Here is a 26,406-nt window from a genome sequence, read left to right on the forward strand (position 1 = left end):
AAGTCTAATTGGACATCATCGGGAACGGGAACTTGAGTCGGAGGATCCGGTACCCAATCTGGAGAAATTGCATTTCCATCTTCTTTTATTAACATATTGTGTAATATGATGCATGCATACACGTAGCTAGAGATCGTGGGTTTTTTCATTGCACGAACCGGTCGACAAAGTATGCACCATCTACCCTTTAAAACACCGAAAGCTCTATCAATATCTTTTCTTGTCGATTCTTGCAACTTCTTGAACGCCTTTTCATTGGTCTCGACAGAAAACAAAAAGGCTTGCACAAAACAGACCAGCGCGGGTAGATACCATCGAAGAGATAGTAGCCACGTCTGTAATATCTCCCGTTGACAAAATACGGACATAAAGGTGCGGTGCCATCTGTTACGCTCTGAAACAACGGTGATGTGTACAGAACAGTGATGTCGTTGTTTGAGCCGGGAACACAAAAATAAGAATGCCAAATCCATAAATCATTTGACGCAACCGCTTCTAGTGAGATGGTCGGTCGTTTGATATCACCCCTAACATACGCCCCTCGCAACTCTCGTGGACAATTCCTCCATTCGATATGTGTACAATCGATGCTACCGAGCATCCCTGGAAAATGCCATCTAGCCTCGTGTGCGGCGTAAAGACGTGTAATGTCGTGTCTTGTTGGTTTTCGTAGAAACTCTTTGGCATACAATTTTATAATTGCGTTAGAAAAGAATTGTAGAAATTCACGTGAAGTTCTCTCAGACATTTGTAAGTATTCATCAAATTGGTCGGGTGGGTTACCTGTCGCTAGTTGACGAATAGCGGATGTGCATTTTTGAAGCGTCGTAAAACTTCGTTTGCCTCTCGCGTCGTAAGATTCTTGAAACCATTCTTCGTTTGCTTCGACGTCGGCTACAATCTTTAAAAATAAAGATTTCGGAAAACGAAAGCGTTCCCTAAACGTCTCGTCATTGTATTTCGGCTCTTCCACAAAATAGTCGTTCATTAGCATGTCGTGGGCATGTATACGATCACGCTCCACCACTTTTTTCTTTGGATGGCTCGGGCCTTCAAGTTCGTTATATAGCAACGGGAACCATTCGAGAATGTCATCGTCCGAAGACGAAGAGCTATCGGTCTTTAAGAGCATTGAGTGTTTCGGAAATGCCATATTTTTTTGTTGTGAATGAAGGGGAAGTTTGAGAGTGTTTTTGAGTTGGATTTGGTTTTGAGTTGGATTTGGTTTATGTTTTGGTTTTGGTTTTATATTGTTTTTTTATTTAACCCCCCCTCCCAACGGCTACATCCCCAACGGTACAATTTTTTGGAAACCACCCCTCATCAAGTGTGATGGCCATCACGCAAACCACCCTCCTCAAGCGTGATAGAGGAGTGGCGACGGTGTGCTAATAGCCACCACGCGTGATGGCTTCCTCACCACGCGGTGCCCCGTCCGCCCTTATGTTTAAGGAGGCAATCCGAATAAAGTGACGAGAGAGGCGACAACCTTTGATGTATGGTTGCATCATGGTATCGAGGACAACAATGAAACAAACACGTTGGAAAAAAAAGTTTTATAATAAAATAAGAATTTAATATGGTCCTAGTCCATGTACATTTTAAGATGACTATCCAAACAGTAATCACGTTTATGTTATCCAATGATTCCTTATCATCTTGAATGCTCCATATTAGCTCCTTTAAGTACCGAGAAGCTACAATCATAAAACTAATCAAAGTAATCGTGTTAGATAGATATAAAGAACTAAAACACATGATATTAAAACATTAAAACACATTCTTTTACTCCCTCATCAGTAGGCCTCATTATACTTGCTACTTTCTTCTCTTCTCGACTTAAAATCATTTTTGTCACACATACATTGGACACCATTAAACAATCACCTTGAATATTCTCTATACATTCTTTTCTAACATCTTTTCTTCCTTTTCTTTGTGGTGACTCCATGTAACATCCTAATTTTGATATTAATAAATAAAAGAATTTCGTTACTTAATGGTGTGTTAATATTTAGTTGAGTTAAATAAAAATAATAGAGTGTGAGCTTGGACAATAAAAATAGAATAAGGTATGGTGATAGGCCTTAGGTCCACGGGCTTAAGGGTATATAACCCCCCTTAAACCTCCCTAAAACCCTAAAACCCTCATTTCATTCATCTAGCCTCCTACACACACTCAAAACACACAAAAACGCTCTCACTTCATCTGGACTTGGATCCGAGCTGAAGGAAAGGTTAGAGTTCGTGTTCAAGCTCCCACATCGACACTAGATCCGTGTGTTGATCCAAATCCGAATCAAACCAAACGTGAAAAGGTATGTTTGGGTTTAAATGTTGAGCTTTTAAGAATTGTTTGCTCTAGGGCTAGATATTAGAGCAAACCGGGCTTCATTATGAAAGAAAAATATAAACTAGGTTATGAAAAAAACCATGTGGGATTCGAAACCAACACAAATGGGTAACGTTTGGACTAGGTTAGTGAAATGAAACAATACAGTTAAAGTCCAAGGCTCGTTTCTTATACAAGACTGGCAAAACAAGTTGAAAAGAAAGGCTAGAAAGTGAAGGGAATAAACCGGATTTGAATCGAGCCCCTGAGGAACTCGATTCGAATGAAAAGTAAACGAATCGAATTGACTAAGGAATCAAGTCAAATGAGTAATTTGATTCGATTGGAAATTTTGTTCGATTCAACTAGAATCAGTGATTCGATTCGATTAGAATCAGTAATTCGATTCAATTACAGTTTCTGTTAGATTAGAATCAGTAATTCGATTCGATTAGAATTGTGATTCGATTAGAATTATGGCTCGATTCGATTGGTTCAAACTTCAGGCTCTACCCCTTGGACCCTGCTAGGGGCTGTTGCCCCTAGACCCCGCTGCCAGGGGCGCTGCCCCCGAACCCTTGTTAGCTAGGGGTTACAATAACCTAGAAGTATTATATAGTTAGAGGTAGTTAATTGATACTTGTAACTATTACACAGTTATCCGTGCACAGCTAATGAGGGGTATTACGATTAACTCTGAGAAGCACAGGACACAGATGAGTTTCTAGCCCTATTTCCTTGTTATATTTTCCGGGATGTGTGCATATTTGATGTGATTGATTAATACACTTACCTTAAGTGGTAAGTGTATGATATATGAATGCTTTATGAATGATGTATGAATGATATATGAATGATATATAAAAGATTAAGAGTTTGTATGAAAGTATATAAAAATAATTATAAAGAAAGGTATGCATGGTTGTATGGTAAGAGGGTGGCATGCCCTATTAATATATGTGAAAGGAGGGTGGCAGACCCTAATAATATCTAAGAAAGGAGGGTGACAGACCCTAATAATATCTAAGAAAAAAGGGTGGCAGACCCTAATAATATATGTGAAAGGGGGGTGGCGAACCTTGATAATAATTGTAGAAGGAGGGTGGCAGACCCTAATAATATATGTGAGGTTATAGGGCGAAAGACCCTTTAAAACGTATAAGCATGTATGTAAAGTAAGATAAAATATGAAGGTATGAACGAACGGAAGTATGACAGCAAGAATGTAGGTATTTACTTATGTATGTACAAAAGAAAGTAAAGCAGGTTAAGTATGTAGTATATGAACGTATTGTATTTTGCCTGATTAACTAGAACTCACTCACCGTACCTGACTTTTAGTATGCACGCAGGTGAATAGGCTGAGGCATCTAGCTTGAACGAAGACACATGGCATTGGACTGAAGATACTGACATCTTGAGAAAAATGTTATGATGTTATATTTGATTATGTTTTTAAGACAAATTTGAATGATGTTAAGACAAGATTTAGAATGTTATGTAATATATGGTTGACTTATTAAATTCCGCGTAAAGTTTTAATATTTAGAACTGTGTTTATGAGTAAATCCGACGCAAAAGTAGGGCACCGGGACCGGGGCCTTACAAGTTGGTATCAAAGCATAAGTTCGAGAGAAATAAGCATCCTACATGCTTAGACTCAAATAGAGAATGTGACTTAAGTAAGAAAAGAAAGAAGATGCCAGTTCAGGAAAACCATGTGTCACTCAAGCAAGCTTAAGGGGAAAGTACATGATTAATTTCATTGTAATATAAGAAAGTAGCTTAATTGCTAGAGATAGGAGTATTTGATTGTTTGTGAATTGTTTGATTAATTGTTTAACCGTTATGTCAGCGCGGAAATAGAAAGAGTCGTGCCGAAAAAGTGGAATTCTTCTAAGATCCATTGCTCGATTTTTCTGCATGCACTGCTTCCAAAATGCAGAGAGACTTGCAAGGACAGCTCCGGGTTGGTTGGTCCGGAAAGTTATGGGAGAGGCAGGCTAAGTGAAATAATATACGGGGTCTACTTTAGAATCTTATGAATCAAGCACGACACACTTTCTTTCAAAGTAGAACCTTGCACAAGTGGACTCATAAAGGGAAGTGTATAGAATACGGAGAGCAACGTGATCAGCTAATCACAGCTGATCACTGTAATTTCCTGTTAGCATTACTGTCCCTGTACTAAATAGTTTCTTGATTAACGATGTTATTGTTTCCTTATAGAATATGAATGGCCGGAGCAAGGAAGATGGTTGGTCAAGGAGGTCGTATGGGACGTCGTGGTAGGCCACTTATTGCTCGGGAACCTTCTGAAGAACCAATTACTAACACAAGAGAGTAAAGAAGTGCGACTGTGCGAGATCAGAGTAACAATGAAGGGTATCAATTTGATCCTGCTGTTCAAGCCACCGTTGCTCAAGCTGTAGCTGCCGTGGTGAAGAACCTACATTCAGAAGGTGTAAGACCCTAACCCATTTATAACATTTTTAGGTGTAAACATACACTCGTTAGGACTTAAAAACCAGGTTTAACTAAAACTTTTGCGGATGACGTAATAACATGACACGACATACATAACTAGTAATGGAAATTTTACAAATTTATATCTATATGATACGAAGACTATATTAGACTTTGTCTTCTAAAATGAATTATTATAGCGGAAGCTTTTTTGGTTCGGTTGTGTTCAGTTCTTCGACAGCTTGACCATCAATCCATGTCCTTCAATTAAGTTATAACCTGGCAGGGTCAAAGTTGTGACCTGTTACCAATACCTTGTAACTCCTTTTAGAGAACTCGACAACACATTCTATTACCATCATGCTTACCTGTAGGACAATTCTCAACAGGACAAGCATTATATATCAACTTCAAATGGTGATAGTTTCACCATTTGACATGTATGACCCGTTCACGTATATGCCCATTCCGGGTCACTCCTTTTTATATCTTAATCTTACAACAGGTTATTACCAAAATAGTGATTTAACACCAATTTACCCATAGTACCCCTTTATGACTTGGTCTATAAACCACACCCGATAACCATTAAAATCCTTGTCCCGTATACTAGGATTATTAGTTTTCAATTCTCATTTGACCATTTTGGGCCAATTTGAACCAAGTCTCTAACATTAAAGATTACAACTCAATCCCGGGTTATACCTTAATACCCCCAAACTACCCTTCTTAAGTTTGCTTCACATTTCATTCTTTTGTTAGTCATTTAAGCAATATTACAATTTGACAAGAAACTTTAGCTTATAATAGTGAACAAAATCACTTACCTTTCTTTGTTAACTAGAACTCTTGTGCACTCCATTAGCTTGTTTGACCCGTTTCATCCAAGCCTCCACCTAGCTTGACAAGATCAAACTTTGTCCAATTTCCACAAGATTGTCGGGTTAATCATTATATTACATGACCACATCATCCTATGTACTCATACATACTAATTTATCAAAACACTAGTGTTTTTGTCAGTTTCACTTTTAAATCAAACTGCTCATAGGTATGTATATTCTCCAATCATTACATACAATGGTGTAAATACTCATATAAACCATTTGCAAGTCCTTAGATACTTTAAGTATGTCACAAGAAATTTTATAAATTCTCTACAATCAATGCATCATGCCTAATGCAAGTGTATGCAATCTTATGTGTTTTCTCGATTACTAATATCTTTATTAATGTGCAGCGATTTCTTATATCGTTGCTGTAATAAGCCACTTTGACCCATGTAACATCCGAACTGGTTCAACATGTTCAAAGATGGATCGTAGGGGACTCAAATAAATTTTCAAGCATATAAAGCAAACCGTCTTAACTATTTTCCTATGATTTTATATGAATTTTACCAAATTAGGACAAAAGCATAAACATTCCCAGTCAGCATGTTTTATATCCTGACTAGTCACCTTGGTCTACTGTTTTGGACAACTTTTGATCCTATTTAGACTTTCATGATCAAATATGAATTGAAATAGACACATAGACCTTTCCAAGGATATAAGGCCCGTCCTCTAAATCTTAACGAAGAGTGAGATAAGCGCTCTGCAAATTAACTATTTAAATATGTCAAAAGTGACTGATCTCATACTATATTGCACAATTTAAGTTTCATGTGAGCATTTCGTCAAACACTTGGTGTGCGGTCAATAACATAGCCTTAAACATAAGTGTTCTAAACATAAATTAGCTTGTTCCTCATCCAAATTCTATTATTCAACATCAACAAGTTTAAAACACACAATTTCATTTAGTCTAGCAATAATCTTAACATTTAAAGCTAGACTAATCATAATTCATACAAGTTATATGTGGTGATTCTAACACATATACATGCTCAATTTCAGGTTATTCAACATAATTAGTTTTCTCCCAATCTTGAGATGATGTGCTTTGTGCGTGGCGGTTAAAATATAAAGGATGGAATGATTTGCTTCTGCACAAGATCGTGTTTTAAATTTATAAAAGTGATTTCTACAAAGACTAAACACACACAAAATAGGCAAGTGTACCTATCGTATATGTATAATAGTATTTGTAAGAACCAAGTATCGATCCATGGACACAATTGTTTCTAATAATAAATCGTTGTTTTATTTTAATCGAAGGTTTTAATCATTTTGGGGTTAATTTTTGAACTTCTTATAAAATATAAATACTTATATAATATATAGGAGACCAAGACAAGAGATTCTAAACGAGTTGTTCAATTATCCGAAGGTTACCATCTAAGATCAAGAATCCACTCCATTTTAGCATTGATAATTAATATTTAAATATGTGGTAAACTTGCCATAGCAATATATGATAGATAGCTCCTTAAACCTTAAGTGAGCATCTTTGGCACTAAGGAGGTAACGTGCGCATTTTAAAGTCCACCCTTTCCTAATGTCATGCCACCTCAATGATGTCAATTTAAGTTGGCAAGTAGTTTCGTAAAGTAGAAAGATGAGGATTGACTCCGATTTCTCAAATACTAATTCTAACAACTTCGGGTGGTTGTAGTTTAGTCACACAACCTCCCCTTGGTTGATTTATGTAGGTTATAACTACACATTCCGTTAACATATGATTTCTTTAACTAAAATGATATCCTAAGCAAAGCCATTTTCGGATTACCAAGACTTAGAAAAATACATCATAACTTATATCTCATCATTTCTAAGTACAATACAAGGATCCATGTTTCGTTAATGTATCAAAGTATTTCTATCTTTCAAGAACATGAATCGATCATGAACGATTGCCAATGGAATTGACAACCACCAACTTTGAATTAATGGTTTAAGATGGTGAAACATTTCTCATCAAAAGATAATTGTAATATAACCATGTACTTTACTAGACTACACCACATGTTTGGTATAATTATCAAGTAAAACAAAGCTTCTTCATAGATTTTAGATGGTAAAAGGAGTTTAGCTCATAATGAGCATGATGATAAACATTAAGATGATTGATGATAAAAAATACATGATTAAACTAGAACAATCTAACCAAATGTAGATGAATCTTCCTTCCTAATGGTGATGATTATGGTTGATGGTGATGACCTCCAAGCCTTCAAACTCTTCACTAAACCTTCGATGTGAGTGTTAGTGTGTGTTTTTATAAGAGAAAACCGGATAGAATACTTTTCAAGGCACACCAAATGAATGCAACATGAGCCACTATTTATAGGCAATCTGGAGTGTGAAGCACGAACCCGTGCTTATGTAGGCACGCCCCCGTGCATTTTTATAACATGTGCCAAATTTGTTTTGTCTTTTCTGAAAGGTGACCAAGGCCCCGTGCTTTTTAGTGACATGTGCTAATTCTTTTTGTCTTTTCTGTGTAGACGTCCACGACCCCGTGGTTGAGAGGCACGGCCCCGTGCTTTTGCTTCTAGACTTTGTCTTTTCTTGTGTTTAGAAGCATGGGGGCGTGTTTCTTGAGGCATGGGGGGCGTGTTTCTTTGTTTTTCTTGTGTTTTCTTCTGTTTTTCTTCGTCTTTTTGCTTGTTTCTTCGTTTGGGGCTTGGTTTCACATGCAATTATATTTTATTATGATAAGTAGTCTTTTATGCTATGTTGTTTGATAGAAATTGCGGTTTTTAGAGTTTATTTGATGCCGAAAAGATGTATATTTCTATGTACATCAAACATCCCCACACTTGAACATTGCTTGTACTCAAGAAATCTTCTTATAAATATCCTCTAAAAACAGCATGCTTAGATTATAACCATCCCTCAAGTGAGCTCCAAGAAGATGAAACAAAATAACCAATCTTAATTTGTGTTAGTGTTAAATAAGAAGGAACTTTTGTTTTTATGAGCTTTCATTTATGCAAAACGCCACGTTCTCACAATGTTCACTCACACTTGGTTTTATATCTGCTCATACATGTGATGTATGTATGTGAACGCTCTTAGTCAAAATGCAACCTGTGATAAATAAGCTTGTAACAAGTTCAAATCTCCACATTTTTGAAGGGTTGCATAGATCAGAAGGTAAAATGGGTTGGTTTTGTGTGAGTAGGGATTTGGTATTTTGTGGTGGTTCAAGGGTTTAAGTTAACGAGGGTGGTAAATACAACTTTTACTGATTATCGGGAGTCTTGAGATGTCTTCAATGGTTAGCTCTTTTTCTCCGATTTTTTTTATATACCTAATGACTCTTTTAAGGTCAGATTGTCAAGACCAGTTTTGTCGCGGATGTGGATTAATTCTTCCTCAATCCTGTTCTGAACATAACTTCCAACTCTAATGGATCGTTCGGCTTTGAGCCTAATAGCCCCCACCCTCATTAGTTCGGTATATTCAGGCTGAGACTGAGTTTGACTTTTTCTACATCTTCCTTCGTGGGACCAGTTTTCGCAACCTAAGCATCGTTCATATCTTTTTGCTTTTCTCTTCATTGAGTTTTTGGAAATTCCACAAAATGGTGGCCTTTGTTCATCTTAGCGTCACTTTTTCCTCACCTCATTGCTAAAGAGAAATATTCTCTCCTTAAGTTCTGGAGGCAACCTAGGTTTTGTGAAGTGTATGCAGCAAAGGAAATTGAAATTGAAAGAATGCATTTCCAGTTCTTTAGGGTCTGCCGGTAAAAGACCAGTGTTGTATTTTACCGGTGAGAGGGATGAAATGATAGGGTTTTTGGGTTTTGTAATTTGGCAATAGGTTTGATGGATTTGTGTCAATATTACCTTCTTCCTTATACCACGCTTCGTGCGGTCTTGAAACGAATAATTGTGACAAGTTCTAAGTCACGCGAAACATATGACTCTCTCAAAGCTTCCGAAAAATATTTATATGGCATGAGGTTTATCTCACAGTAACGGAGGAATTGGGTATTAACGCCATATTTTTCATAAATTTATTCTCAATATTACAAAACTTCTTTTTACTTTTTCACTTTTTTGTAATGATTGGTTATTTGCGAAAAATTTTTTTGGTTTTCTCTTTAGGTTTTAAAATAATCTTTGTTTGCTGCAAAAATTTTTGTTAATTTAGAGAATTTTTTTAATTAATTGAACAAATAATTGGTCAAGTAATTCCCCTCCCCACACTTGAATCTCACATTGTCCTCAATGTGAAAAGATTCATGAAAAGATAAAAATTCTAATTGAGTATTATGGGTTAAAATGGAGAGTTACTTCCCTACGGGTTAACGAAATTTCGTCAAAGCGTCCCTTGTTTATCTTCTGTTTTCCTGTTTTTGTATCTGTATAATATAAAACAGTGTCATCTGTTACTCGTGTCCGGGTCAAATGGTCCCCACTGCCTGTCCATGCGATAGCCCAATTGTTCAATCTCTCGCCTCGTTTCTTCATACTCGGCTGCTCGCTATGAGTCGGAAGCAGCCATCTGTTCTGTGATCCTGTTAAATGAGGTGGTAGTGTTAGTTGAGAATTGATTGATAAGTCCCATATATGCCCTCCAAAGAGTATCAGTTGTCGTGTGACGAGCTGGGGACAGCCCCTGATAAAGATGGGCCTCCTCTCTGACGTTAAGTTCGGCGGCGACTCTGTCTGGGTGGTGATGTCCTTCTCTCGGGCACATCCTGTATCATCATCTCTATCGGGTCTTCCGGATCCCAAACCTGGTTGTACTTATCACAAAACCTCCACACATTCGGGTTAATTTGCTGAACCATTTGCATGCTTTCACAGTAATCAAGGTTGAGAGCTATCGGGTCTGGGCTTCGAGTTCCTTCTGTATCCACACCATAGGCCTCATAAAGGTTGCGGATCCAAGGACCACCGAATATCGGGGTATTTCCTCGAGCACTTGCATTTGTCACGAAGAGTTTGCAGAATAGCATCGTGATATTGCATGCTATGTCGTTTTTCATGCAGTATAATGCCCAAAGATCCCTCAGGTTGACAACCCCTTCACTCTGACCTCGAGCTGTGACGGTGTGACTGAGCAAACAGTGGATGTACCTCATGAGTGGGTCACGCAGTGCTGTGCTTTTTGAAACGCTTGCATTATATTCTGTTGTACCATAACTCAACTGTTCCCAAGCCTCTGCCCTTGTGTCACCTGCTTCAGATTCATCATCATCACCTTCATCTGTAAATGTTGTTTTAGCGTTAAACCAGATGTCTGAGTCGGTTTCCTCGGTTGTGTAAATTCCCAGATCAACTCCTAGTTGGGTGACAGAAGTTGTACGCCATGTACTCCCACATCAAAACTCTATTGCCTCTTCATCACACATGTCAAATTTCTTTTTCTTCATATTGAAAGATGCCAAGAATTCCTTTGTTAGTTCTGTCGCCGCCTCCCTTGTTTGACCAAAAACCCGTCTCCATGGTCCTCTTACAATGTTCTCATAACGGTTCCATTGGTTGACGTTTCTTAGAGTGTATTCACATGCATAGAAGTTAGCTTCTAGGTACCTGTGGTTAAAATAAGTTAATCTTGCATTCGCTTGTCGGTCCCTTGTTTTGCGGTTCGGGAATACTAGAAATGCATGAACATCCTCTCCATACTCGGCCATCTGCAATTTACACCCGAATTAGTCAAAATTCGTACACACTTTTTAATTTCCTGGAACAGAGAGCAAAGCAAAGCGGCGTGCTTTAAAAAGCACGGCCCCGTGCTATTGCCACTGTTTCAGTTTTTCTTTGATTTTGACTTTTGATTGACCACGATTCATGTTGTTTTGGGCATGGCTCGTATTTTTAATACTGACTTCTACCTTATTCAGATTCGAACCTCCGTTTCTAACCCGGTTATAACAATTAGGTTTATTGGTTTGTCGGGTGTTTATGCCAAGACCCAAAACCCGAATTGTCCCTTTTCAATTAAACCCTAACCATCAAACATTCAACAATATATTCATCTTATACTAGCAAAATAACCCATATCCTTTTCGGGTTTAGACCCGATTTGGTCGATTCGAGAGATTTTAGGGTTAAACTAAACCTAGAATGATGAATTTGAACAATGCAATTGTTAAATTAACATACCTTAGGTTTCGAATTGAAGATTTTGTGAAGAAATTAATGAACTATTGGATGGTCGGCGGTTTTTGGTCCAGAAACGTAGTGAATGTTAGGGTTGGTGGTTGGAAAATGTTATTTTAATAATTTAAATCTCGTAACTGCTCTGGGACCAAAAGCACGACGCCGTGCTTTTGAGAAGCATGGTACCGTGCTGCATGATGCAGATAGTATCCTTTTTAATGTTGTTTATTTTTCGAGCTGGTTCGTTTTTAACTGGTTTTATTTTCTGGTTAGTTTTAGGCAGTAATTAGAAATCCTAAACTTCATTAAAACATGAAACATAAAACCTAAAGACATAATTAAACATAGAGAAAATGAAAAGTACAACAACTCTCGATCCTAACACATAGTACTAGCGGGAACAACTTCAACATGAAACAAAGTCAGAACTTCAACGACCACCACTTCCGAACAAGTCCTGGATGTGTGGTGGTGCTCGTTTGGCTTCCAAAAGTTCGTCAAGCTTTTTGTTGAGCCTAACGATTTCTCGGTTGAGAAAGTTGAGTTTGGAAGCCACATCTTTGTGGTGGCCATCCACAACATGGAAGTTTTTGAACCTAAGCAGGTCGACTTTGTTAATTAACTCGACTACGCGAGCTTCGGTTTGAATGTTACTCTCAACTTGATCTCTTAGGATGCATTGGAGTCTCATGACCCCCTCCTCAATGTATGAGGAGGATTCATGTTGTTTCCCCTTTCTTACTGGCCTCCATTCAACCCGTTTTCCTTCCATTTAGGTAAGTTGTATTTGGTGTGAATGGAATAGTGAGTTTATGCATGCATTATATAGAGACTGGAAAGTTGAACATGGCATCGTGCTTTCAAAAGCACGGCCCCGTGCTGCTATGGGAATAAATGTTTCTGAGTCAGAGAATTGTAGGGAGTCAGCGCATATCATGCTAAAGATTCTAGGGTGACCACGGCCTAGTGCTTAGGGAAGCACAGCCCGTGCTTCTTGTCACGGTTAATTTTCTTGTAATTTTCAGCAAGATGCAAGATCTGGAATTCTTAGAATGACGTTTAGTATGATAATTTAGAAGTTTGGTCATCTAAAAATTATTTTTCATTAAAATTAGAAAAAATCCTAAAACAATTACGGGATAAGCCCGATTTTCCTAGAAATAAGAAAATATTCGGGTTAAGCCCGAAGTCCTAACACATTGTGCTTAATGCACTTGTTTACATAAAAAAAACAGAAAGTTAAGTTTTCTAGATTTCTCGGAAAGACTCTCCTCTTCCGAATGGTCCTGGTGGTGGGGAAAGTACGTGAAACCGGGAACTTGAAACTGGAGTTGTTCATTGATGTCTCGGAGTTCCATTTTCATATTTTCCACTGATTCGGTGAGTTGAACGAGACGCATCTCAGCAAGGAGATTCATTTCGGTTAGTTCTTTAACGAGTTCTTGAAGTTTCAAGAGAAGCTCGGTTTTGAAAACATGGTAGGCATCGTTTCTCGGATGTCGGGAAACGGGGATTGCTTCACTCATCTCAGTTGGCATGTTGAATTTTCAGAGGCTATAGGGTTGGTTTTGTTTGGTGCAAGGAATGCAATGACACAAGGTGCCTTTTATAGCCAACCAACAACCCAAGTACGGCCCCATGCTTTTGGAGACACGGACCCGTGTTTTTGTTCTGACAATTCTGTTACAAACCAGTCTGACTGAGATTTTTGCAGCAAAGATTCCGGTCCGCGATTTTTGGCACGGGATCGTGCTTTTGGAAGCACGCCCCCGTGGTTTTATCTTTTTAGTTTTCTTTTTTTTTATCTACAAGGCCTAGTTTTGTGAAGGTCTTGGCTAGACCTTGTTTCCATGATTTCTTATTCAGGGAGTTGGAAGGTTAATACCTCCAGAACTTCTTCAAATGGATCATCGATATATGGCTTTAATCGATGTCCATTTACTTTGAACTTTTGGCCATTTGAATTTGAAATTTCAACTGTCCCATAGTAAAAAACTGATTCAACTATGTATGGACCTGTCCATCGAGATTTCAATTTTCCTGGGAAAACACGTAAACGAGCGTTATATTACAGTACACGGTCGCCAGTTTGAAAATTTTTGTTTCCTTTCAAATGGGCATCGTGCAGGTGTTTAGTCTTTTCCTTATAAGACCATGAATTTTCATAGGCCAATGTTCTCAGTTACTCGAGCTCACGAATTTGATCTTTCCGGTTTACGCCGGCGGACGTTAGAACAAAGTTCACCGCCCTGAGAGCCCAATAGGCTTTATGTTTTAATTCTACTGGTAGATGACATGCCTTCCCGTAAACGAGTTTGAAGGGTGTTGTTCCTTTGGGGGTTTTTTAAGCCGTCCTAAGGGCCCATAAAGCGTCATCTAACTTCTCTGCCCATTTTTTGCGATTCATTCCTATAGTTCTTTCTAAAATTCTCTTGATTCATCGATTTGAGACCTCAACTTGCCCACTAGTCTGAGGGTGATATGATGTCGACAGTCGGTGGTGAACCCCATATCGTGCTAAGACTTTGACCATCAGAGCTTTGCAAAAGTGGGTACCTCTGTCGCTGATTAGGGCTTTTGGAGTGCCAAATCGTGAAAATAACCTTTTCAGAAATTATACAACTACTCGAGCATCGTTAGTGGGAAGAGCTTGTGCTTCTACCTATTTAGATACGTAATCAACTGCTACAAGGATGTATTTATTTCTGAATGAGTTAGGAAATGGGCCCATGAAATCTATTCCCCGTACATCAAAGATCTTACAAATTTGAATGCCCTTTTGAGCCATCTCATTTTTGGATGAGATGTTCCCGGCTCTTTGACAAGCATCGCATGCTTGGATCAAAGTATGTGTATCTTTGTATACGGTGGGCCAGAAAAATCTTGCATCAAACACTTTTCTGACCGTAGTGGCGGACCATGGTGTCCACCAGTTGGTCCTTCATGGCAGTGTTTGAGAATGTCTAAGGCCTCTTTGCCTGCTACGCACCTACGAATAACTTGATCAGCGCCTATCCTAAACAAGTATGGATCTTCCCGGAAGTAAAACTTAAGGTCGGAGAAGAATTTCTTCTGCTTTTGATGAGTAAGCCCTTTTCTTAGGACTCTACAAGCTAGGTAGTTTGCGAATTCGGCATACCAAGGACTTTCGTCTTTCTCTTCTATGACGGATTGAATGTGCAAGAGAATTTCATATGGGAAATTATCGTTGATAATTTCTTTTTGAAGTTTTTCAAGAGCTGGGCATTAAGCGTGAAAGGTGGTCTGCGGCGACATTCTCTGCTCCCTTTTTGTCCTTGACTTCAATGTCAAATTCTTGGAGTAGTAGGATCCATCGGATAAGTCTGGGTTTGGCATCTTGTTGTTGAAGAGGTAACATATTGCGGCATGGTCGGTGTAAACTATGGTTTTGAAAAGAACTAGATAGGATCTAAATTTTTCAAAGGCAAATACCACTGCTAGTAACTCTTTCTCTGTTGTGGTGTAATTTTCTTGTGCATCGTTCAGAGTTTTACTTGCATAGTAAATTGGGTGAAACTGTTTTTCTTTGCGTTGTCCGAGTACGGCTCCAACTGCAAAGTCACTTGCATCGCACATGATTTTGAATGGAAGGGTCTAATCGGGTGTAGTCATGATTGGTGCGTTGACAAGTTTGTCTTTTAATATGTTGAATGATTCAACACATTCTTCAGAGAAGACGAATGGTGCGTCTTTCTCCAGAAGTTTGGTCATAGGTCTAGAGATTTTTGAAAAGTCTTTTATGAAGCGGCGGTAGAAACCTGCGTGACCTAGAAAACTACTTATGGCTTTGACTGAAGTTGGCGGTGGAAGTTTGGATATGGTTTCTATTTTGGCCCTATCAACTTCTAGTCCTTCTTGAGAAATCTTGTAACCGAGAACAATACCTTCCTTTACCATAAAGTGGTGTTTTTCCCAGTTGAGTACTAGATTTACTTCTTCACACCTAGTTAACATTTTGTCTAGGTCTTTTAAACAATGATCGAAGGAATCTCCAAAGACCGAGAAGTCGTCCATGAAGACTTCCATAGAGTTTTCGATCATTTCATGAAAGATGGCCACCATGCAGCGTTGGAAGGTGGTCGGAGCATTAATAATCCAAATGGCATTCTTCGATAGACGAAGGTTCCATACGGACATATAAAGGTGGTTTTCTTCTGATCTTCAGGAGCAATGAGAATTTGGAAATATCCGGAAAATCCGTCAAGAAAACAGTAGAACATTTTTACAGATAATCGTTCAAGCATTTGATCGATGAAAGGAAGTGGAAAATGATCTTTTCTTGTGGCGTCATTAAACTTCCAGTAGTCAATGCAAACTCGCCAGCCTGTGATGGTTCTCATTGGTATCAGCTCGTCCTTCTCATTCATTACGAATGTCATTCCTCCCTTCTTGGGGTACTACTTGAACGGGACTAACCCAAGGTGAATCTGAGATTGGTTAGATTAATCCGGCATCAAGCAGTTTGATTACTTCCTTCTTTCCCACATCTTGCATGTTGGGATTGAGACGTCTTTGATGTTGGACCACGGGTTTGTATTCTTGCTCCATGAGGATTTTGTGAGTACAAAAGGAGGGAATGATGCCCTTGATATCCATGATCTTCCATGCGATAGCCTTCTTATGGTTCTTACCAACCTTAAGAAGTTCGTCTTTCTCTTCTTTAGGAAGGTGAGATGAAATAATTACTGGGAGTTGAGAATCTTTTTCTAGGAAGGCGTATTCGAGATGGTTTGGTAGTTCTTTTAACTCTAAGGCTGGTGGTTCTTCGATTGATGGTTTTGATTTTTCATTGGATTCAGTGATCTCATATATTACTTCTAATTCTTCGTGGTAACTATCTTTGATATTTTTGTTTTCAAAAATAGGTTTGTTGAGTGCTTTGTCTAAGACTTGTGTTTCTAGTGGTGTATTAATGGAGGAATCTCGCATATAGCAACTTACGATGGAATCTACGATGTCAACACAGTATAATGTGTCATCGTGCTGTTGCGGATATTGCATAGATTTTCCTATGTCAAAAGTGATTTCCTCGTCATTGACCCTGAGAGTGAGCTTGCCGGTGCAAACATCAATAATGGCCTTTGCAGTTGCTAAAAAGGGTCTTCCTAAAATCAGAGATACACTTTTGTCTTCCTCCGTGTCTAGTATTACAAAATCTACTGGGGAAACAAACTTGTCAATCTTGACAGGCATCTTTTCAACAATGCCCCGAGGATATTTAACATATCGGTCAGCTAATTGAATGCTCATGCGGGTGGGCTTTGGTTCTCATATCCCTAGTTTTGAAAAAACCGCATAAGGCATTAAATTAATACTAGCTCCTAGGTCAGCCAGGGCATTACTAACAGACAAATTTCTTATGAGACAAGGGATAGTAAAGCTCCCAGGATCGGTCATCTTTGTTGGCAGCTTGCTTTGGAGGACTGCTGAACATTCTTCACTTAGGGTGACATGCAAGAGCTCCTCCAGTTTCCTTTTGTTTTTCAGCACTTCTTTGAGAAACTTGACATATTTTTGCATCTGAGCGATGGCTTCGACAAAAGGGATGTTGATATGGAGTTGCTTAAAGAGTTCTAGAAACTTCCGGTACTGAGCTTCCAATCGTTCCTGCTTCAGTCATCCAGGGTATGGAATAGGTGGAACATAAGTTCAGACTGGCTCCTTGGGCTGTAAGGTGCTTGTTGGGGTCAGTCTCTCCTGTGTTTCATCAGGAGACTTCTTTTCCATAATTGGTTCTGAAGTTGGTGAGACAACAGTGGTTGTACCGCTTCTGAGTGGAACAGCGTTAGCTGTCGCATTCGGGTTGGTGATTGTATTGCTTGGAAGAGTGCCAGGTGGTCTTTCGGATAATTGTCGGGCAATTTGTCCGATTTGAGTTTCTAGATTCTGAAGTGATGCTTGTTGACTTTTAAGATCGGCTTCATGTTTTAATAATACTCTGTTGATATCAACGGCTCTTGAGTCAGCCTTCTTCTCTGCTTCGTTTTTTTTGGTCATGAGTTGGATTAACATTTCTTCGATCTTTGAGTAGCTTGGGTTTTGATGGCTACTAGAACTTTGATCTTGAAATTGAGGTTTAGGCTGGAAGGGTTGATTCATCGGTCTTTTTTTCGAATCCGGGTAAGGGTTAAGTGTTACCTCCGTCTTTCCAGCTGAAATTCGGGTGGTTTCTCCATCCTGGATTGTAGTTGTTGCTGAAAGCGTTGTTCTGTCGAGCGATGAAATCGACTTCTTCCATAGCCATGATTACTTGTTTACAGAAACTCGTCTTATGAGTTCCTCTACAAGTGTCGCAGGTGAGTCTGGTTTTTGATAGCTCGGATTGAAGTTGTTCGAATTTTTTAGAAAGAGCTTCAAGCTGTGCTGTGACAAGAGTGTTGGAATCAACGTGGTTTATTCCTTTATGGGTAGGTGTAGATATTGGTGGGTTGTAAGCGAAACTCTTCTTTGCGGCCTTCTCTCGGATTTCAAATGCTTCGTTAGGTGATTAGGATCCCAGGTCTCCACCAGCGATTTGGTCGATGGCCTGTTTGTTTTGACTGGATTGTGCATCAAAGAAAGTTTGGACTTGTAACCATACGCTCAGTCCATGATGTGGGCATCTTCTTAGAAGACTATTGTATCTTTCCAATGCTGCGTGTAACGACTCATCATCATCGGTCCGGAATCCGGTAATGCTGGCTCGGTATTTGGCAGTTTTATCGGGCGAAAAATATTTGAGGAGAAACTGTTCAACCATCTATTCCCAAGTGGTGATGGAACCAGAGGAAATAGATTATATCCATTCTAGGGCTTGCCACTTAGAGAGAAATGAAAGAGTTTAAGCTTGATTTGATCGCCTGAACAGTTTTGGATTTTAAAATTTCCACAGATTCGTAAGAATCGAGATATGTGAGAAAGAGGGTCTTCGTCGAGGAGACCATGAAATTGAACTGAATTTTCCACCATATGAATAGTGCTTGATTTGATTTCGAAATTTTTGGTGATTTCGGGTGGAGCCACTCCAATGCCATAGCCTTCGAGAGTTGGCTTGGCGTACAGGCTTATGTTTGGCTCATTGTTCTGGGCCGCCATAATTTCTTCGGTTTGATTTTCTCCTGATGTGGTGGCGTCTACTGATTTGTCTTTGATTGCTTCGGCGGTTTCTGATGTCTGTTTACGTGCTCGTCGACGAAAGAGTCGTTCCGGTTCAGAAATTGGAGAAACAAGCTCAGGCTCAAAAGTAGAGGACATACATGGGACTAAATCAAAATTAAACACTAAAGTAAAAGTTAGCTAAGATTAGTCTAAGTTAAACTATAAGTTAGGCTAAGCTATTTTAAACTAAACTAAGGTCTAAATTAATTAAGCTAAAGTAAAGATAAGGTAAAGGTTAAAATTAGGCTAGCCGTAAAATTATATAGTTTAGTAAAAAAAAAATTAAAATAAGTTAGAAGTTTAAAAATTTGTACAATAATAGACAATGATTAAAATAAAACTTGGATCGTTCTTAGAAACGTACCGTGTCCCCGGCAACGGCGCCAAAAACTTGATGCGCTTTGTGCGTGGCGGTTAAAATATAAAGGATGGAATGATTTGCTTCTGCACAAGATCGTGTTTTAAATTTATAAAAGTGATTTCTACAAAGATTAAACACACACAAAATAGGCAAGTGTACGTATCGTATATGTAGAATAGTTTTGGTAAGAAACAAGTATCGATCCATGGACACAAATGTTTCTAATAATAAATCGTTGTTTTACTTTAATCGAAGGTTTTAATCATTTTGGGGTTAATTTTTGAACTTTTTATAAAATATAAATACTTATATATAATATATAGGTGACCAAGACAAGATATTCTAAACGAGTTGTTCAATTATGCGAAGGTTACCATCTAAGATCAAGAATCTACTCCATTTTAGCATTGATAATTAATATTTAAACATGTGGTAAACTTGTCGTAGCAATATATGATAGATAGCTCCTTAAACCTTAAGTGAGCATCTTTGGCACTAAGGAGGTAACGTGCGCATTTAAAGTCCACCCATTCCTAATGTCATGCCACCTCAATGATGTCAATTTAAGTTGGCAAATAGTTTCGTAAAGTAGAAAGATTAGGATTGACTCCGATTTCTCAAATACCAATTCTAACAACTTCGGGTGGTTGTAGTTTAGTCACACAACCTCCTCTTGGTTGATTTATGTAGGTTATAATTACACATTCCGTTAACATATGATTTCTTTAACTAAAATGATATCCTAAGCAAGGCCATTTTCGAATTACCAAGACTTAGAAAAATACATCATAACTTATATTTTATCATTTCTAAGTACAATATAAGGATCCATGTTTCGCTAATGTATCAAAGTATTTCTATCTTTCAAGAACATGAATCGATCATGAACGATTGCCATTGGAATTAACAACCACCAACTTTGAATTAATGGTTTAATATGGTGAAACATTTCTCATCAAAAGATAATTGTAATATAACCATGTACTTTACTAGACTACACCACATGTTTTGTATAATTATCAAGTAAAACAAAGCTTCTTCATAGATTTTAGATGGTAAAAGGAGTTTAGCTCATAATGAGCATGATGATAAACATTAAGATGATTGATGATAATAAATACATGATTAAACTAGAACAATCTAACCAAATGTAGATGAATCTTCCTTCCTAATGGTGATGACCTCCAAGACTTCAAACTCTTCACTAAACCTTCTATGTGAGTGTTAGTGTGTGTTTTTATAAGAGAAAACCGGATAGAATTCTTTTCAAGGCACACCAAATGAATGCAACATGAGCCACTATTTATAGGCAATCTGGATGTGAAACACGGGCCCGTGCTTACGTAGGCACGCACCCGTGCATTTTTATAACATGTGCCAGATTTGTTTTGTCTTTTCTGAAAGGTGACCACGGCCCCGTGCTTACTGATGCACGGTCCCGTGCTTTTTAGTGACATGTGCTAATTCGTTTTGTCCTTTATGTGTAGACGTCCACGGCCCCGTGGTTGAGAGGCACGGCCCCGTGCCTTTGCTTCTAGATTTTGTCTTTTCTTGTGTTCAGAAGCATTGGGGCGTGTTTCTTGAGGCATGGGGGCGTGTTTCTTGGTTTTTCTTGTGTTTTCTTCTTTTTTTCTTCGTCTTTTTGTTTGTTTCTTCGTTTAGGGCTTGGTTTCACCTGCAATTATATTTTATTATGATAAGTAGTATTTTATGCTATGTTATTTGATAGAAATTGCGGTTTTAGAGTTTATTTGATGCCGAAAAGATGTATATTTCTATGTACATAATGAGATTATTCACAATTGAAGATATTTGAACATACCTTATGTTCACCAAGTTGAGTTGAGCACAACCTTGCTCACATGCACGGTTTTATCATCCAATTTGCCTTTCAATTTGAAAAATTTGAAGGGTTTCTCCCCTCTTGTTCTCTGTGATGATCGACACACACACACACACGCCCTAAGTGTGTGTGTTTTGATTTATTTTCTTTTTTAATGTTTATACTTTCCAACTTGACAACTTCAACCCCTCATGAATAATAAGTTATCTATTTTAAGACTTTTTGAAATATATAAATATTTCACCATTATTAACTTAAGTGCTAACTAGGTTGAATATTATCCTAGTTACGTGTTCCAAACTTTTCATGTTTCATATTCGACACAATTAATATAATATTTTGGGGTGTTACAGAAGGTTCTGTTGGAAGTCATGCCAGAACCACTGGGAAGACTGGAGAGAACTCTAAGAAGGAGGATGAGGATGAAAAAGGTGACTCGAGTGAAGTTCGATCTGTGAAAGTTGGATAAAGGAAGAGGGGTCGAGTTGGGTGCAACTACAAGTCATTCAAGGGTTGTGACCCGCCAAAGCTGACCGGTTTGGGGGACGCAATCGCTACTCTCCAGTGGATAACCGCAATGGACAAGGTTATCTGAATTAGCGAATTCCGTTCCGACCAAGCGGTGGGTTATGCTACCAAGTCGTTTGGTGATAAGGTTATGTTATGGTAGAAAACCGTGGAGCAAAGAAAGACCCGAGAAGAGATTAAATCCATGAGATGGTGACTTGAAGGAGATGGTCATGAAACGTTTATGTGCTGATGCGGAAGTTGAGAGGGATGAGATAAGGTTTTTGAATCTGAAGGCAGGAAAGATGACACACCACGAGTACACAATTGAATTCAACCGCATGTCTAGGTTGGTGCCCGATATGGTGAACATTGAAGCGAACAGGATCAAGTGCTACATCAGAGGACTTCCAAAGAATGTCCGCACCTTAGCTAGGGCTAGTAAACATGCTACTTTCGACACTATTGTTGAACTCGCAGAGATGGTTTACGACGACCTGGCTGTGGACGATGTGGTGGTGGAAGATAAGAAAGAGAATAAATGGGTTGCTCCTGCTAGACGACCCGGTACTCAGTTGTGGAACTATAAAGATAAGAGACAGAAAGTGTGGGAAAAGAAGTTGTGCAAGACTTGTGGGAAGATGCATGGTGGTGAGTGCAAGTGGGGTACTCGTTCTGATGTGTGCAGCAAGTGTGGGAAATCTCATGGTCAACAGTACAGGCTAAGGTCAAATGCCTTTATAAATGTGAGAAGGTGGGACATTACGCTCACGAATGCAATGTCGAGCCCACATGTTACAAGTGTTGTAAGAAGGGTCATATGGCAATTGAATGTGCCGAAGTTGGATGAAGTGGAAAGAAGGATGCTGACCGGTCTAGGCTAAGGACCATAGCTTACATGTTGATGTCACACCCCAACCTAAGCTAGAAGAACCATAGCACATTAAGGTTGTGTTTGTTTTTGCTTATAAGGTCTGCAAGGAGCCTATGTCTACGGGCACGCAGACATAAGCTCTTGAAAACTGTTTGTTTTTTTTTTTTAAAGATCTGAAAACTGCTTTTATGGTCTTAAAAAATAAGTTTTTTTAACCATTTTCACACTTCTTTACACTTCTTAACATCATACCAATTACCAACACCCAATGTCCAACACCACCACCACCCACCGTCCGCCACCACCACCACCATCATCCATCGTCTGCCGCCACCACCACCCACCACCCACCACCACCTTCCACAGCTACCACCACCTTCCACCGCTACCACCACCCACCACCACCGTCCACCACCACCACCCGCCTGCCGCCACCACCACCACCGTCGACCACCACCACCACCCACCGTCCGCCACCACCACCACTGTCAACCACTCACCACCACCACCACCGTTAACCGTCCATCACCACCACCACCCCCGTCGGCCTCAACCACCGTCCACTACCACCACTACCCGCCACCACCATCCACCACCACCCGCCACCGCCACCACCACCACTCATCGTCCGCCGCCACCACCATCCACCACCACCACCATAGTCCGCCACCCACCACCACCACCACCCATTGTCGGCCACTATCACCGTCCACCACCCACCACCACAACCGTTCATCACCACCACCCACCGTTCACCGCCTACCACAATCGTCTACCACCACCCACTTCCATAGTTCGTACACCACTGCCAATTATTTTAGCAGTCTACAAACGTTAAATAACTTTTATCTACGGTAATATATATGATAGGTAAATAATTTTCAGCTTATACAGACGATTTCCAAATTATAAAACAAACAGTATTATATTTTCAGATTGCAGACCTTCAGACCACATCTTCAGTTGCAGACATTAAATCAGATGAAATCAGCTTGTAAACAATTTTTATCTTCAAAAACAAACAGCACCTTAGTCAATTATTCACATACTTCAATACCGCAAGCTAGAAGAACTTTGGTGTTATATGTTAATCTTCAAAAGAGAAATACACAATATGCTTGCAAAAGAAAATAAAGAGAATTCTTGTTTTCTTTTGTTTAGTTTCTCTACAAGGGAGGGGTTGCTTGGATAGTACCAATTCAAACTAGTTATATAATGGAAAAAAAAAATACTTAAATTCTTTCTTCTTCCTTAACAAGCATTCTCTGAAACATCAGTTATCCCCCTCACATAAACAACGTGTGTCATCGACTTGTTGCTTGATAGGGGTGTTTATCTCAGAATTAGTAATATATCCATAACCATAAAAACTATCATGTGTACCCATTATTTAAATATAACAAATAACACAGTTATGTAAACACATATTTATCTCTCAATATCAATGGTGAATCTAGCATAGGTTAAGGGGTAGCCCGATTTTTAGTGCAAATTGTTTTTTGTCTTTTTTGTTATATGTATTTGTTATCCCTGAATAAAAAAAATTAGTCCGCATTAGTACCCTAGCCTCGCGTGCAGTCGTGCTTTCTTTTCATGTGGAAACATGTGTATAATTGTAACGCATATTATGCTTCCGCTACCACTGAATACAATTTTAGCATGCGTTGGTACCCGTCTCGTGCCATCCTTCATGTGTAAGTTTAGAGACGCATATTATTGTACCATAAAATAAAGTTCGGTCCCCTCACCTTGCCAAACTACTTCTACCACTAAAGTATGGGTGGGACCATGATTTTCCCTTTTTAAAGATTCATCAGGATAGGAAAAAAAAATGAAAAAAATTAGATTATTAGATTAGAGGGGGGGCCCAACTTCTTGTTCTTGAAAAAAAAATGAATATTTCATTCAAATTAATAAAAAATTCGGCAGAGCGTTCCTCGGGCGTCGATCAATCCTGAATCACAGGCCGCTCTGTCATTGTCTGATACAAAACTACTTGTTAAAAATAAAATATTGCTGTTGCATCGAAACATAAAAATGTTGACTAATCTCGCTAACATTGAACTTGGTAAAATGAAATGATTCAATAAAAGAATAGCCTCGAAATAAGGAACCCGAAGGGAAATCAAAGCGGGATATGGATCAAATCCTCCCCCGCGACTGTTGTCATAGTCAACAAGGTTGAAACTTGCCTACTACGGGCACCTGTAGGGATTAGCTTGAAAGACCTCTTCTTCTAATTAAGATGTTTTCTCTCTGGGGAGTTTTCAAGCCAATCTATAAGTCTCTTTTCTTTCAAGTGAGACTCCCCATTTGAATTATAAATTGACTTTTAGCTGAAAAGGGTAATTTTATTGTGGGGATGGTTTTTAATCCCATGAATAAAAAGGTCTTTTGCGACTATTAAAAATGATTTTAGGTGATTTTTTAACAACTAGTTATACCATTCTGAAGAGGTAGGTCCCAGCAGGGCCCAGTTGGGCCCGCAAGACTCACCTTGAAGAGGGACGTCTGCGCAAAGACCAACTGGTTCCGCAGGACCCACCATGCTCAGAGAGATGAAGACCTTACGCGCAGTACGCCAGCTGTTCCCGCAGGAAAAGCCTCCCAATGGTGAAGTACCCCGCCTGTTCCCGCAGCTGCGGATACAAGCCATCAGGGAAGGCTACCCGCACTAATAGCAAGGCTACACGCACAAGGCACTAACTCTCAATAATTCAGTAATGTCACCTGAAGAAGGAATGAGCAAGGCGGGAATACTCCCGCCCAAATGAGCCAGTCCGTACGCTTCTGGAGGATCTTTTGTACTATACCTGCCAAGGTATGGACAAAATAGACAAGATCTGACCAAAGCAGCCCATCACAGGGTGACAGCTCACTGACAACAGTACGACGAGGAGCACGCTCTAGTACAAAATGTCACTATCAGCCGCTGCCTACTCACCAACCCTCATCGTGGCACGTACATAGCCTGCAGTTGGTGGAAAAGGAATAGTACACAGCCGGCCATGTCACTATCAGCCGCTGCCTACCCACCAACCACCAGCACGGCACGTGCGTAGCCCACAGTTGGTAGAAAAGGAATACTATACAGCTGGCTGTACCTGCTTGGAAACCTACCTTCGGCTATAAATACTCCAACACCTTGGAACGGTATCATTATCTTATACTATCATATACCATCACATATCTTATCTGCTCTAGCTATTTCTCTTAATATACACTTATATTCAGAGCAATCTAGTCTGATTCTCACGCCGGAGGGTGGTCACAAGGAGGTACCCCCCCTTCTCAGTGACGAGCTCACGGTGTCTGTTTTGCAGGTCATCAGAAGAATAACCATCTTTGCCGGACCTAACCCTCGTGGGAAACATCTACTTGACCCTAAGATTATCCGTAATCTGCCGGGGTAACTTAGTGTTTCTTCATTGGCGCCATCCGTGGGACCCCTGATATGCCGGTATTCACCGCATAAATAAGTGGGGAAGTAAGTCGTTGCATGTGGAAGGCGGCAAAACCCGCATAAACACAAGAAACGGTAAAAAATTCTAAGGAAAAGATGAGGAAAACCTTCACGCAGGTCAGTTATAGGTGAAGTTTGGTCATCCCACTAAATGAAAGTGACGGTGCTACCCGCACAATCATGATAGAGGAAACTGAACATTAACCTATTGACAACCACGCGTCGAAAGTTTAACTTATTCAAAACACTTAGAAAATTTCTGAAAAGATGATGAAAACCTTCACGCAGGTCAGTTATAGGTGAAGTTTGGTCATCCCACTAAATGAAAGTGACGGTCCTACCCGCACAATCATGATAGAGGAAACTGAACATTAACCTATTGACAACCACGCGTCGAAAGGT

General features: G+C 39.4%; 1 long non-coding RNA gene across 1 annotated transcript; it reads right to left on the reverse strand.

The window, feature by feature from the left end:
* Positions 1-4,979: 4,979 nt before the first annotated feature.
* Positions 4,980-21,228, reverse strand: LOC143557597 (uncharacterized). The gene is made up of 3 exons (XR_013139600.1): positions 21,140-21,228; positions 5,626-5,713; positions 4,980-5,166 (listed from the first exon to the last, which is right to left on the reverse strand). It is a non-coding gene; the product is annotated as an uncharacterized LOC143557597 (long non-coding RNA).
* Positions 21,229-26,406: the final 5,178 nt, after the last annotated feature.

This window comes from Bidens hawaiensis, unplaced genomic scaffold, assembly GCF_021521415.1.
Source record: "Bidens hawaiensis isolate Kalapana, Puna unplaced genomic scaffold, B.hawaiensis_p1.1 tig00019072_1, whole genome shotgun sequence".
In the NCBI taxonomy this organism is placed as follows: Eukaryota; Viridiplantae; Streptophyta; class Magnoliopsida; order Asterales; family Asteraceae; genus Bidens; species Bidens hawaiensis.